The sequence below is a fragment of the Schistocerca gregaria genome, chromosome 6 (genome assembly GCF_023897955.1).
Source record: "Schistocerca gregaria isolate iqSchGreg1 chromosome 6, iqSchGreg1.2, whole genome shotgun sequence".
NCBI classification, from domain to species: domain Eukaryota; kingdom Metazoa; phylum Arthropoda; class Insecta; order Orthoptera; family Acrididae; genus Schistocerca; species Schistocerca gregaria.
The window spans coordinates 259629466-259646117 of NC_064925.1; the positions used below are offsets into that span (position 1 = coordinate 259629466).

The window sequence follows — 16652 nt, forward strand, 5'->3', positions numbered from 1 at the left end:
CATAATTCCCACATCCTATTCTTCTCTGTCTGCCTGCAACACTGAAACCTGCTTGAGAGAATAGCGGCTACATATTTGTTTGTGTGGTCATGTTCCCCAGCAGCTGTTGTCACATGTATTTTTTTCCCTTCCTAAACTTACTAAGAGTTATGAAAATTTCGCTATTCCCTTCATTAATAGTGGTTTCTTGGCGGAAGTTTTGTATTTTTCAATCAATAATCTTTCTTTAATAAGTTGAAGAGTTTTTATTTACAATGCAATGTTTTCGCAGAAAACATACACAATGCAGACGCTTTACCAATAAGGTATAAGGTGCTTGGTGAAAAATTCTGAAAATTTACATTAAGTTTAGTACGGGAAAGGAGAAAAAAATCTTTCCACAGTAATGTTAACTGCTGCTGTTACCGAGTCTGTACTCAGCTTCTTAGTAAGTCGGACACTTCTTCCTTTGGTCGACATCACAATGTGAATTTGTTGTGAAAGTTCTCTTCCACATACTTTCTCCCTAACCGCGAACTTCACTTCCTTTAAATTCTGGTCGATGTATGTTTCCGGATATGCAGATTCCAAAGTGAGCTCACGGTTAACTTCCTACAGACGAAGAGCACAAGCGCCAAATGAACAAGAATGAGACAAAACGACAGATCTGGACGATAGGATGAAGCATTTGAAGGTCGTTCCCTAAGAATGTTGATTCCATTAGCTTCACCATCTGGCTTAGTATGTAGGTTGTGGATAAATATGACACGCCTGAAGACGACAAGGTTCGACGCCCTAAATAATTTGTATTTTTACATTTCTTGATTAAAGAGGAGCGGCTCAAGGAAAATTAAGTGTATTTCTTGCCAGCATTTTTAGGGTAAAAGACTGGGGCTATTCGCCTGCTCCATACGTTCCTGAAGTAACAAAATGTCCAAGCCTTTCAAATTTCGCGTGTCTAAATTTGATGCACACAATTGTAAAACTACGTTTTCATAATGACAAGGTTGTATTTCGTTTCGATTAAATTAGTTCAGAGAATACCTTACTCACCAAAACTTGTGTTACATTTCAAAATGACTTCCAGATTATCGCTGGCTCAAAAATATTTTGTTTCGGTTTCTGTGGAAGAATGTAATTAGAACTTTCAATTATATTTTTGTATTCAATGGTAATAATACTCAATTACATGACAAAAAATTGGTTGGATTTTATTCTTCTCTTTAACTTTTACCGTTTTATAGAAGATTAAGCACGTAAGGACTTCTCAATGAAGGTGTACTGCCTAGAACGCCCTTATAAAATGGGGCAATCACGCAAGGCTCAGCAACATGTTTCTTACTTGCTCAAAACAAACCAGTATTGAAAGTAAATATCAAACAATTCCAGATGGTTAATTGTAATATAAATGAACCTTATCGCTGAGAATTTATAACAATAAAATAACAGTGGGTAACTTAAGAAAACATATGCCTTGTACTGGATTGAACCGGGGACCTAGAAACGACGGAGAAGCTGCGTCCCCGCTGTAGCCCTCAGTGGTACACAACCCCACAACAGGCTACAGCAGTCCACTCACCCCACTGCCGCCCCACGCCGAACCCTGGGTTATTGTGCGGTTCGGCCCCGAACTGAAAAAAAGTTGTCCTCACCACATGACTTCAATAGGCGTGGTCATATTGGAGTTGCATGCCCCTGCCTTACAGTTAACTGTTAACTGGCTTAACACATTGTTATACTGGTCATACAGTTTATCAGACTTCGAACCACGGCGCAACTTTTAATTTTTTCACGTACACTATGTGATCAAAAGTATCCAGACACTCCAACAAACATACGTTTTTCATATTACGTGCATTGTGCTGCAATCTACTGCCAGGTACTCCATATCAGCGACATATATAGTCATTAGACTCGTGAGAGAGCGGAATGTGGCGCTGCGCGGAACTCACGAACTTCGAACGTGGTCATGTGATTGGGTGTCACTTGTGTCATACGTCTGTACGCGAGATTTCCACACTCCTTAACATCCTTTGGTCCACTGTTTCCGATGTGGCAGTGAAGTAGAAACGTGAAGGGACACGTATAGCAAAAAGGCACACAGGCCGACCTCGTCTGTTGACTGACAGAGACCACCAACAGTTGAAAAGGGTCGTAATGTGTGTAATAGGCAGACATCTATCCAAACCAACACACAGGAATTCCAAACTGCATCAGGATCCACTGCAAGTAATATGACAATTAGGCGGGAGGTGACAAAACTTGCATTTCAAGGTCGAGCGGCTGCTTATAAGCCACACATCACGCTAGTAAACGACAATCGACGCCTCGCTTGGTGTAATGAGCATAAACATTGGACGATTGAACAGTGGAAAAACGTTGTGTGGAATGACGAATCACGGTACACAATGTGGTGATCCAATGGCAGGGTGTGGGTATGACGAATGCCCGGTGAACGTAGTCTGCCAGCGTGTGTAGTGCCAACAGTAGAGTTCGGAGACGGTGGTGTTATGGTGTGGTCGTGTTTTTCGTGGACGGGGCTTGCACCCCTGTTTTGAGTGGCAATACCACAGCACAGGCTTACATTGATGTTTTAATTAACTTCCCACTGTAGAACAGCAATTCGGGGATGGCGATTGCATCTTTCAACGCGATCAAGCACCTGTTCATAATGCACGGCCTGTGACGGAGTGCATGCACGGAAATAACATCCATGTAAAGGACTGGCCAGAACAGAGTACTGACCTGAATCCTACAGAACACCTTTAGGATCTTTTGGAACGCCGACTTCGTGCCAGGTCTCACCGACCGACATCAATACCTCTCATCGGTGCAGCACTCCGTGAAGAATGGGCTGCCATTCCCCAAGAAACCTTCCAGCACCTGACTGGACGTATGACTGCGAGAGTGGAAGCTGACATCAAGGCTAAGGGTGCGGCAACACCATACTTAATTCCAGCATTACCGGTGGAGGGCACACGAACTATTAAGCCACTTTCAGCCAGGTGTCCGGATACTCATTCATGGGCTGGGGCGAAAGAAGTGATACGTAATAAAAGAATCCCAAGACCAATGCAGGATAACATCGGCATAGATTTCGCATTCTTATTACTGATGTTTGAACTCTGAATATGATATAGGAATGAAATGAGCGATTGAATCCTTGCAGAGTCTGGTCCACTCGTCATCTGAGAGTTTTTCCGACATCAGTATCAAGTGACCTTTCCGTCACATTGGCTACAGAGTCTGCCTAAGTTAGAGGTACAATGAAAGGTATCCCTTCGGGGACACTACTTTTGCCTTATTAATCACTTCTCTCGTTCTCCGTTTCTGGAATGACGTCGGATTCTTAAGGACTTACACACTTTCGCGCCGCTAGATGCAATGACAAATTAGTTCCGTTACATCAAAGAGATAGTAGTTCGTTTGCAAGTTCCAAGGTTGATGGTCTAATCTCTTGAAGGAGATCCGCGATTCTGTCGGAAAAATATCGTTGATGATATGCTATACATGTCTGAATGCATCTGTTATTGCTAAAAGTGGAAAGAAACCCTAACATGTGGCACCCCTACCCTCTGCCACGTACTTAAGGGTTGTTTGCACGGTATGCACGCAGATGTAGGTGTACCAAATGGTTCAAATGGCTCTGAGCACTATGGGACTCAACTGCTGTGGTCATTAGTCCCCTAGAACTTAGAACTACTTAAACCTAACTAACCTAAGGACATCACACACATCCATGCCCGAGGCAGGATTCGAACCTGCGACCGTAGCAGTCGCACGGTTCCGGACTGCGCGCCTAGAACCGCGAGACCACCGCGTAGGTGTACCGGGCGATTCAGAAAGAAGTAACAGATTTCAGCTGTTTGTTACAAACAAATTATAACAGATGCTCCAGATTACAACATGCTGCAGGACAAAAAAATTTAAGAAGTTTCGACACAGCTGCGCAGTTATTTGTTTGTAGCAAAATGGCGACTACACCACAAGAGGGATAATTTTGTGTGTCGGAATTTGCGCGACGACAATCCATTGTTCAAGTTTAAGGTGTATTCCGCCGTCTATTCAGCAAAAAGCTGCCTCTGCACTAGAAAATTTATGACTGGCACACAAAATTCTTGGAAGTTGGTTGCATATGCTAAGGCAAGAGCCACACATGTCTGATGAAAATGTCGAGCGTATCAGAGATGCATTCACACGGAACGCTCGGAGGCCCACAAGACAGACAGGCCTGGAACTTCAACTTCCTCAAACTACGGTGTGGCTTGTTCTCAAACGACGCCTGGATACAAAGTCTTACACTTGCAATTACTGCAGATACTACGTACCGGCGACCATAACAAAAGGCATGAATTTTGCATTTCAGTATTCCAGGATACGAAAGAGGCCACTTTCCCAGATGACTTAGCTTTCCGTACGAATTTCCGTTTCATTTATCGGCTATAGTAAACCGCCAAATAATAATTTTAGTATTACAAAATCGTCGTCGAACATAAAGGAGCCTCACCGAAACTGAGGGTTTTTTGTGCCGTTTCTGTTCATAAGTTTATGGACTTCTCTTTTTTTGTGACAGGTATGCCATACGTGGACAAGCTGCAAAAATAGTTGCTTCAACTTCAAGAATATTTCAATAATTTTTATGCATGACTGCCCCCAGCCTCCCCTTCATCTTGAGGTGCGGCGTTATATTAACACCACCACTCCCCAACGTTAGATTGGAAGAAGTGGACAACACGATCTTTTTCATTATTTTGGTCTCCAAGGTCACCAGACCTCACTCCTCCCGATTTTTTTTCCTACGGGGTGAAAGACAATGTTTGTCTCACGTATGGCAGCTACTCTTCAAGATCTGACATATTAAATTGTTAAAGCTGTCGATTCTATCAACAGAGTTCTGTTGATTCGGTGTGGAACGAAATGGCCAATTGTTTCCACGTTTCTCGAGCAACGCATGGTGCTCATGTTGAGTGTATGCTACAGTGCATTGCTAACATAATACTATACTGAGACATGTGGAATATGTTTTTATCTTTAATAGTTGTTTGTAATAAGTAACTCAAATCTGTTCTTTCTTTTTTGATCACCCTGTAGAACCTTGGCCGTGAAGTTGCTCGTTTCAGGCGAAGTTTCTGCATAGCCTTGGTTTCCATAATGGAACAGAAATATATAAATCCTGTTCCTTCAACACCTTTAGATTCGTCAGTCTATATTGGGATAGTCATCGGGAAAGCCGCCAAAATATGCTGAAAAACTTCTAGTTGACCCGGTTGCAGCAGCGGAGAACGGCATTGTTTGATACAGTACAGACAATTGCATATTCCAAGTCTGAACACGAAGACTGGAACCGAGTTTATGGTGGCTTTCATTACCTACAGCGACTGGTGTTTACCCTGATTCCATACGCGTTTCTCCAGGAGCGGCGCCGCGCTGACGCTTCCTGTCACACCGGAAACAAAGGAGCGGCAAGGCGTGCCGGTGCCGCTGTCGAGACGTGACGTGAATTCGCTGACGGCGTGCACGCCAGCCTCTGCGGCGGGTGCGACCGGGCTGCGGAAAAAAACTGGTAGCTTGCTGCAACAGCTCGTTCATCCAGGCTGGCTGACGCGCGACAGTCTAAGACTGCGCCAAAACAAGGTTTAACTGCTCAGCATTCAATAGTCAAGCCTCTCAGGTAGCTGCTCAAAGGTCCGACCAGTTTATCTGTGAGCACAGTAAAAAGAAAGTCAACAACCGATACTGTACAAGCAGACAGAAAACTCTTCCCCGTTTACCGTTTACAGCTAAAAATTTCGGCGAATCGACCCTTGTCCTCCATTTAATAGAACCATTCCACAACTTCTGGTTAATTTAAGAAAGAAAAATTACTCTAGAATTTTCGTGAATCGCTTACGTCTCATTTATTTACAGCTGCACCTTATCGACTGGGCACCGTTAGTGGAAAATCAAAGTACTTCTTCCTTTACGTAATATTTTCAGTTCGATGAGTGCTTTTTGTACATTTATGATGGACTTTTAACTAAATGTGTTTGATACTGTGACATTTGCTCCCTTCTTGGATATTAACGATGCCTAAGACAACTAAATTCCTTCTCTTCGACATGCCTTGAGAGACGTAAGTACTAACTGAAACAACTCGTGCAAACATTATCTTGCGCTGTAGAATTACATGGATTATCTCTGAATTTCGCCAAGATTCAACGCATATGGATGAACACTTCTCACAAGACTCCGCAAGCTTTAAAAACAGGTTTAGCAAACAATGAAAAACAAGGAGCGGCAAATGTCAATTTTTGGGGACTGTAGATCAATAACAACCTAAATTGGAAACCTACTGCTAATAATGAACGACCCTCGGCTCAGCACAAAGTCCTGAGGAAGGCCACTTGCAATAGTGGCCGAAACGTCAAGCAGTTTCATATATTGACAATGCGCTCAACAACCCAAGAGAATTTTATTGACACTGTACCAGTCAGTCAGCTGTATCACCACATGTTTGTGTTAAACTTCGTAATTACATAAAATAAAACTGTAACTAGTGTTACCCCTTTAGTAACATTAAGTTGTAATTCCAAACAGTTTTGTCGCTCTTAGCGATTAACAGGGCGGCACAAAATGAACGCATGGATTTGAGTTCCCTGGTAGAAGTGGAGAGGAGCAGTCAGTCACCCCAGAGACTGTTATCCTGTCGGTTTGGGCATCAAGTTTCAGTAACAATGGCGCTGTGGACCTTTCAGCATCCTGCTTTCACTGTTGAACATTATTTCAAAAGCGGTGAATCTTATCACCGTTCAATGGCTTTCCCGTACACATTTCAGTGTTGAGGGTAAGTTTGATATCTAATCGTAACATACTACTACGTTGGGTCATCTCCTTTCGCAGAACTGCATCAGTTGTGAAGAAAAAGTCGACTGGTCGACCTCTTACGGCGTGGACACCACAAAATGTTGGCGGACTAAGTACGCCTTCAGGTCCTCGCCAGTCCACTACGCGGGGCATGTCTCGTCGCTCGCTACAGCGCATACTGGGCTGACAGTTCCACTTGCATCCTTATAAAAAAATGATCGTACAGAAGCTTCACGAAAGTGATTTCGACGAAAGGGGATTGTGTTCTGAGATAATGCTTGATGCTCTTGCTACTGATGACGTTTCGATAATGATGAGCGACGAAGTTTGCTTTCAATTGGACGGTTTTGTAAATAAACAGAACTGTCGCTATTGGGAAGCAAACAATCCAAAAGTATTGCACCGTAAACCACTGCACATTGCTAAAGTGACACTGTGGTGTAGAGTTACCTACGGGGTGATCGTTGGGGCTTAGGTGGCGCTAGTTCAACAGTGGACACAACTTGAGGCTTTGGGGATCGACACAAATGTGGTTCCAACAAGATGGAGCCATCTCACACACAACTAATGCATCCATGGCAGTTGCTAGAAGTGTTTCGTCAATATTTGATCTCACGTTTCGGCGATCTCCACTGGCCTGCACGCTCACCAGATCTGACGGGCTGTGACTTCTTACGGGTCATTTGAAATGCCAAGTCCACTGCCGCAAACCTCGTTCATTCAACAATCTGAAAGTTGCAGTCGTTAAAATTCATTTTATGTGTGATCAAAATAAATCTAACCATAGCAACGTTCTTTTTGCACCAGCCTGTACGTACATGTGATCTGCTAAGTCAAACGAAGAGATTAAAGGCTGGACACTGTAGAACTGACCAGATCTTACATACTTGTCACACTGCTAGGAGCTCCCGACGAGTAACAGCGGTCCCCAGCCTCCTTAGGCAAGCTATAGCACAGGGAGCGTCTAGGTTTCTAGTAGAAGCCAATGGGAAACGCAGCAGGACCTGCAGTATGATTCGCGATTTCAGAGTTTGGCCTTCACCAAGTACTACTATGTACATGCAGTGTACCGCAATTTGTGGTACGACGTCTACCCTGCTGGCCGCCAAGATTTACTTTTTGTATGTGTACCGTACTGTAGGAAGAATATATGATTCAAAATGTAGGTCATTTTGCGCTATACATGATGCAAAATGCAGTACACAGAGCTGCCACTTCTGGCCGCAACAATGGCTCTAACTCGACTTTGATGACATAGGGTACGTCATCTCATGCTGTTTGAATTGTATCCCATGTCCAACAGCCGCTTTAGCATTAGAGTGGTTGTGTGCAACTCTTGCGGCAATGTATGACCCGATGTTTTCAACGGGTGAGTTCCAGATGAAGTTAACAAGCGGTCTTACGTTATGCTGTTGAAAGCTAAAATCAATGAGATCTCGAAGTTTGCGCACAGACATCGACCCTCCCCCCCCCCCCCCCCCAAAGCTTCACAAATTTAACGGCTGCTATCAAAATTACCGGCTATCCAAGTGAACAAAGCCCACATCATACTGGGACGAACACTAGCTTGCACAATTCCTTGTTGACAACTTGGGTCTATGGCTTCATGGGGTCTGCACCACACACTAACCCAGCTGTCAGCTGTCAGCTCTTACCAAATGAAATACTGAGTCATCTCACCATGCCACGGTTTTCCAGCCGTCTAAGGTACAACCGATATCGTCACGAGCCCAGGAGAGGCACTGCAGGCAATGTCATTCTGTTAGCAAAGGCTCTCTTGTCGGTTGTCTGCTGTCATAGTCCATTAACGCCACATCCAACATTTCGTTGCACTCTCCTAAAGGATACGTTCGCCGTACATCCCACAGTGATCTCTGTGGTTTTTCACGGAGTGTTGCTTGTTGTTAGCACTGACGGAAACGCTGCTGCTCTCTGTCGTTAAGTGAAGACTATCGGCCACTGCATTATCTGTGGTGAGAGATAATGCCTGAAATTTTGTATTCTCGGCACACTTTCAACACGATGGATCTCAGAATACTGAATGCACTAACGATTTCCGAAATGGAATGTCCCATTCGTCTAGCTCCAACTACCATTCCACATTGAAAAAAACTTAATTCCCGTCGCTAGGCCATAATAACGTCTGACACCTTTTCACATCAACCACCTGAGTAAAATGACAGTCCTGCCGATGCACTGCCTTTTTATACTTGCGTGGGCTATTCTGCCGCCATCTGTGTAAGAACACAAAGCTATCCCATAACTTGTCACCTCAGTGTACAGCACATGACGATTTGATCTTGGCTGCATACCGCCTTCAGTTTGTTCCAGTTTTGAAGGTCGAAGGTGTACATTTTTGTGACCATCAGTGCGTAAGAACAGTTTCGATACACTTACTCAAAGAATCTGTGGTCGCTTGGAGTCAGTCTGATTACGCGGACCAATATGCCCTGCTTACTGAGTATTCCCCTCTTCGCTAAATTCGACATGACAATCAGTGAAGACACATGAATGGTGTTATCACACTGTTTTTATTGGAGTACAGCGTATTTCACAACTGTGTCACTGGAACTGCGTAGCACGCCTAGTGATAGGGAAGGTGACGCCCATGACGAAGCTGCTTTATTTGTTTCAAGTTTCACAGTATAAAAGAGTGGACACATAATAGGGTGACAGGTGAGGAGCAGATTTATTGTAAATTTATCTTTACTGGTGAAGTTGATGTATTCTGACTCGCGTCAGTTCGGCGATTTCTCTTAGAATGGCTCAGATAACTGCTGGTCATTTAAAAAGTGATGTCATTTCCATGCACATTTGACGGAGATAATAGGTTCTGCACCTTTCATTTTATTGGTTGCTGTGGATAAAACTGATATTGACTACATCAATAAGGAGAGGCTATTCGACGAATGGCGTACCTAGAGAGTACATGATTATTTGTTTTCTCTCATGACCTGTCTTATTACTATTTAGTCTTCGAAACGTGTTTTCGATAGCGCTTAGTCATAAACATATATTTTCCGATTACGGTTGTCTGCGGTACAATTTGAAAAACCAACATTGTATTAGTCTGTCTCTACTACCACCGTTACGTGCAGCTAGCGCACGTCTTGCGTCTTGTAATAGTTTATTCCAGATTTTTTTGTTACGTTCGTGCCTTCACATTAATGTTTACAATTTCTCTGCTATATTCCATGACCACAATTTACATTTTTTGACGACGGTTAATTATTTTACGATTAGTTTCCTCGTGGAACATGGATCTGAATACCGGAAAAAATGGAAGAACACGTAAGCAGCATTGATCCTATCATTTATTTTAGAAGATACACTGAAGAAACGCAAACCTGCGTTTACAGCATTTGTAGATTTAGAGAAAGATCTTGAAATTGTTAACTGGATTACACTCTTTGAAATTCTGAAGGCATTAGGTATAAAATATAGGGAACGAAAGTTTATCCAAAATTTGTAATAAACCAGAAAGATTATACCGGTCGAAGTATAAAAAGCTGATGAGTGTGTGAAAGAAAAGGTTGTAGCCTTTGTACCATGTAATTCCATCTGTACGTAGGGCAGTCAATAAAGCAAGCCCAGGAGAAATTTGAAGAGGGAATTAAATTTACGGAGAAGAAATACCGACATTGAGGTTTGCCGACGACATCGTAATTTTGTCAGGGACGTCAAAGGTCTTGGAAGTGCAGCTAAAGGAAAAAGGCTGTCAGATGAACAAGAACAAAACTACAACAGTGTAACAGGATGTAGTCGAATCAAATAAGGCGATGCTGAAGAGGTAGTGGATCGGGTTTGCTACTTCAGCAGCAACGTAACTGATGATTGCTGAAGTACAGAAGACTAGCAAAGGCACGATATTAAATCTGTCATTTTCAGAAGCGCATAACATCGAATATATACTTAAGTGTTAGGAAGTCTTTTTTGAAAGTACCCTTATGGAGTGTAGCCTAGCACGAAAGTGAAACACGGACGACAAACAAATCAAACAGGCAGAGGTTACAACTTTCTGAAATATGGTGTCAGAGTAGAATTCTGAGGATCGGAGGGTAAATCGGTTAGCTGAAAGATACTGACTCGAATTACCACGAAATTAATTTAGGACACAATTTGACTAAAAGAAGAGATGGGTTAATAGTACACACTGTGAGGCATCAAGGAATCGTCAGTTTTGTAATGGATAGAAAGTAGTAGTAGTAGTAGTAGTAGTAGTAGTAGTCTTCAGTCCTGAGACTGGTTAGATGCAGCTCTCCATGCTACTCTATCCTGTGCAAGCTTCTTTATCTCCCAGTTCCTACTGCAACCTACATCCTTCTGAATCTGTTTAGTGTATTCATCTCTTGGTCTCCCTCTACGATTTTTACCCTTCACGCTGCCCTCCAATACTAAATTGGTGATCCCTTGAACATGTCCTACCAAGCGATCCCTTCTTCTAGTCAAGTTGTGCCACAAATTTCTCTTCTCCCCAATTCTATTCAGTGCCTCCTCATTAGATATGTGATCTACCCATCCAATCTTCAGCATTCTTCTGTAGCACCACATTTTGAAAGCTTCTATTCTCTTCTTGTCCAAACTAGTTATCGTCCATGTTTCACTTCCATACATGGCTACACTCCACACAAATACTTTCAGGAACGACTTCCTGACACTTAAATCGATACTCTATGTCCACATATTTCTCTTCTTCAGAAACGCTTTCAATTGCCATTGCCAGTCTACATTTTATATCTTCTCTACTTCGACCATCATTAGTTACTTTACTCCCCAAATAGCAAAACTATTACTACTTTAAGCGTCTCATTTCCTAATCTAATTCCTTCAGCATCACCCAAATCAACTCGACTACATTTCATTATCCTTGTTTTGCTTTTGTTGATGTTCATCTTATATACTCCTTTCAAGACACTGTCCATTCCGTTCAACTGCTCTTCCAAGTCCTTTGCTGTCTCTGACAGAATTACAATGTCATCGGCGAACCTCAAAGTTTTTATTTCTTCTCCATGGATTTTAAAACCTACTCCGAATTTTTCTTTTGTTTCCTTTACTGCTTGCTCAATATACAGATTGAATAACATCGGGGAGAGGCTATAACCCTGTCTTACTCCCTTCCCAACCACTGCTTCCCTTTCATGTCCCTCAACTGTAATGACTGCCATCTGGTTTCTGTACAAAATGTAAATAGCCTTTCGCTCCCTGTATTTTACCCCTGCTACTTTCAGAATGTGAAAGATATTCCAGTCAACATTGTCAAAAGCTTTCTCTAAGTCTACAAATGCTAGAGACGTAGGTCTGCTTTTCCTTAATCTAGCTTCAAAAATAAGTCGTACGGTCAGTATTTTAACCTAGCTTCAAAAATAAGTCGTACGGTCAGTATCGCCTCAGGTGTTCCAGTATTTCTACGGAATCCAAACTGATCTTCCCCGAGGTCAGCTTCTACCGGTTTTTCCATTCGTCTGCAAAGAATTCACGTTAGTATTTTGCATCCGTGACTTATTCAACTGATTGTTCGGTAATTTTTGCATCTGTCAGCACCGGCTTTCTTTGGGATTGGAATTACTATATTCTTCTTCAAGCCTGAGGGTATTTCGCCTGTCTCATACATCTTGCTCACCAGCTGGTAGAGTTTTGTCAGGACTGGCTCTCCCAAGGCTGTCAGTAGTTCTAATGGAATGTTGTCTACTCCCGGGGGCCTTGTTTCGACTCAGGTCTTTCAGTGCTCTGTCAAACTCCACGCAATATCTTATCTCCCATTTCATCTTCATCCACATCCTCTTCCATTTCCATAATATTGTCCTCAAATACATGGCCCTTGTATAGACCCTCTATATACTCCTTCCACCTTTCTGCTTTCCCTTCTTTGCTTAGAACTGGGTTTCCACCTAGGTAAGCAAAAATTGTAAAGACGGGCCAACGCTTGAGGATTGTAATCATGTTCGAATATATGGCGGTTGTAGTAGTTACGTGAAGGTCTAGAGGCTTGCACAGAATAGGCTAGCGCGAAGACCACCATCAAGACAATGTGAAGACGAAAATATCAACAAGCAAAAAATTAACATGAGATGTTTACTTGACTCCAGTAACTTCATTCGAGAAAGTTACTGTAATTTTGTCTCTGGGATGTAATTGAAATTATGTACTTCGAAAATAATTTTCCATTTTAAAGATTGCTGGGATTAGTACTTATGATGTGTGTTTCGCTCATAATGTGATGGACTGGCGAACATGGGTCGCCAGTATCGCTTTACGTAAGTGTTCCTGGAGTAGTACAGTAGCAAAAATTCCTATCATAGCGTGAGGGGTCATACGGAGATTCGCGACGGAAATCTGTGGATAAGGTATGCGCAGCAATACTGCGCGGCACAACAACAAGATCGCAGCAAAATGTACGGTAAAATTTGACCCATATTCCAGCCTGAAGTCGCACTTAAGGTCAAATTAATCTGTGCAAGAAATATGACCAAACAAAATTTATTCTGAATTCCGTTGCAGTATCATCGACTAAGAGAAAAAAAGGTTTTTTTTTCTTTCAAAACGGGACCGAGAAGTAACGAAATTAGCAAGATCACTAAACAGACAGCACAAAACCAGCTGCTACACCCGTTCCAGGAGAGCGAGAAGCTAGGGGTAGGAGTTATCGCTGAAACAACCTGCTTTCGATTACACAGTTACTTTCCCACTCCAGTTTCACCTGACTTAAAACCGTTCAAAGTAACAGGTTTCGGAATTACCGATTCTCGTTTTTCAATTGATGTTATTTCCAGTAATAATCGTAGTCTACCAAAAAAGATTGAAAAATTCTAATGATGGTGAAGGGGTAGGAAATAACGCTCGATAAGGGATTGAGGCTCCGGCAGAAATCTGTCTAGCTCCAGCAAAGGTTTCGTGGATGAGGGAGACAGGCGTGGCAACAGCGAGAGCGAAATACCACAAGCTGATTATTTTCCTCCATAGTGAAATTTGGATGGCATTAATTTTCGCCTTTAAGTAACCACAAAACTGAGGGTTCTGTTATTATCCAAAGTTTATAACACGTCAAATTGTGGGTACGTCAATCAAATTTACCTTAGCTTCCACGCAACATGGTGCATGTTTTCGCCTTATATGACGTAACAACAAGTTTGTTGTGCATCTTCCCGTTTTTAATCTTTTAAAGCAAGTGGAGTGTTGGGCTTCATTGCTAATGCACTTCGTATAATACTTCCAAACTAGAGATGGTACCATTCTGCAATACGGCTGATATCCGAGGATGACAGCTGAAAACCACCATGTAGAGAAGGCGGGAGGGCGGCAAGACCTGCACACTGCTCGTACACACGTACCGTCTGACAGACAATGGCACACGGCAACAGTTACATTTCTCTCTCTGTAGTGATGTACCGATTCTTGTGTGTTTTTTGCTAGATTACAACTGTAGGCGATCTTACGCAAAAAGTGTTGATCACTTCCCCAATTTCTGTAACAACACAATACTTCAAAGCAAAGGAAATTTCACGAATAAACACACACTCATTTTTTTAAAAAAGATTATTTGGAAACCAAAAATTTTTGCGCTGCTGCTATGGAAAATTGTCATGCCGGATATTTTCCCGGTTATTAGTAAAAAATGAAAAACTACTTATAACAGAGACCGAACGAATACCTAGAAGTACCGGTTATTCAGAACTAAAGTTCCGGTATCGGTTTTAACAGATCGGTTTACCCATCCCTAAAAAGCCACAGCAGCTCGCAGGCATGTCATTTGGCACCGACGCTATAGCGTTAACTACCTCTGGCCCACTTACCACTGGTGTTTACCGCAAGGAAACTGCCACTCGTGTGTAACGCATACGCACAAGCCACTTTCCTGACACTACCCCCTTCGCTCTCCAACAATACGCTTCTCGTGGAACAACCACAGTACACTTCAAATCTTCTATTAAATTTTTCCTCATTGCCTTTAAGAAGAATGGGTAGCTTTAAGAGATGAAACAGTGAAGGCAGCAGAGGATCAAATAGGTAAATGGAGAAGTAGAACAACACAATAGGTATTGAATTTGACGAAGGATAAAATTTAAAAATGCAGCAAACGAAGCAGGCGAAAGTGAATACGAAAGATTGACAGGCAGTTCAAAATGACTGAACAGGAATGGTGTTGTGGTTGGCAGGAGGAGAGCCAACCGTATAACTAAAGGAGGCCGAAATGCACGCGTCTCAGCTCACGCAGGCTGGCGTGGGGTCTGGAACATGACAAGAGAATTAGAATTGTGAAAAACGGACGTAGCTGGTGGAATACTTAACTTTAATCCATTAATGACGAAAGTAGCTCTTTATGGTACACTAGCAAATAACGTAGCTGAAGGCTATGCCAACTATCGTCTCGGCAAATGAGAGCGTAATTTGTCAGTGAACCATCGCTAGCAAAGTCGGCTGTACCACTGGGGCGAGTGCTAGGAAGTCTCTCTAGACCTGCCGTGTGGCGGCGCTCGGTCTGCAATCACTGACACTGAGGCGACACGCGGGTCCGACGTATACTACCGGCCCGCGGCCGATTTAAAGGCTACCACCTACCAAGTGTGGTGCCTGACGCTGACACCACAAATGGTTAGAAGACAAATGTAAGGATTTAAAAGCACATTTTACTTGGGAAAAGACAGGTAGCGCCTACAGGAAAATTAAGGAGGGTTTGGGGAAAAGAGAAGCAGCTGTACGACTATCAAGAACTTACATGGAAGACCAGTCCTAAGCAAAGAAGGGAAAGCTGAAAGGTAGGAGTAGTATATAAGACGGTTTATACAAGGGAGATGAATTTTAAGGCAACATTATAGAAAGGGAAGTGGACGTAGGTAATGATAAGATAGGAGATATTATACTGCGAGAGAAATTTTACAGAGCTCTGAAAGATCTGAGCCGAAACAAGGCCCCAGGGTACACGATATTCCGTCGGAACTATACTGATAACCTAGGGAGGGCCAGCCACGACAAAACTCTTCCACCTGGTGTGCAAGATGTATGAGACTGGCGACATACCCTCCCTCAGACTGAAGAGGAATGTCTAATTCCAGTTCCAAAGAAAGCAGTTGCTTACCTGTGTGAAAATTACGGAACTATCAGTTTAATAAGTCATGCATGCAAAATACTGACAAGAGTTCTTTACGGGAGAACGGAAAAACTCGTAAAATCTGACCTCGGGGAAGATCACTTTGGATTCCAGAGAAATGCAGAGCAATATTGACACTACGACTTACCTTACAAGATAGGTTAAGGAAAGAGAAACCTACGTTTACAGGAGTTGTAGGCAATACTTTTGACGATGATGACTGGAATATTATCGTTGAAATTTTGAGGGTAGCAAGGATAAAATACAAATAGAATTTATAGAGTAAACATTTGGCAGTTATAAGAGTCGAGGGGCACGAAAGGGAAACAGTTGTTGAGAAGAGAGTGAGACAGGGTTGTAGCCTACCCCTATGTTAATAAACCTGTATACTGAACAAGAACTAAAGGAAACCAAAGAAAAATTTGGAGCAGGAATTAAAGTTCAGGGAAAAGTAATACAAACCTTGAGGTTTGCCGACGACAGTGCAAATTCTTTCACAGAAGCAAAAGACTTGGAAGAACACCTGAAAGGAATGGACTGTCTTGAAAGGAGGACGTAAGATGAACATCAACAAAAGCAAAAACAAGCAGAATGGAATGTTGTCGAATTGAATCAGGTGATGCTGAAGGGAATTAAATTAGGAAACTAGAAACTTAAAGTAGTAGATGAGTTTTGCTATTTGGACCACAAAATAACTGATGATGGACGAAGTACGCAGGATATAAAATGAAGACTGGCTATGGCA

At 42.6% G+C, this 16652-nt stretch overlaps 1 protein-coding gene across 1 annotated transcript in view; it reads right to left on the reverse strand.

The window, feature by feature from the left end:
• LOC126278336 (guanine nucleotide-binding protein G(s) subunit alpha) overlaps positions 1 to 16652 on the reverse strand; it is a 339303-nt gene that overhangs the window by 168159 nt on the left and 154492 nt on the right. The window lies entirely within an intron of this gene.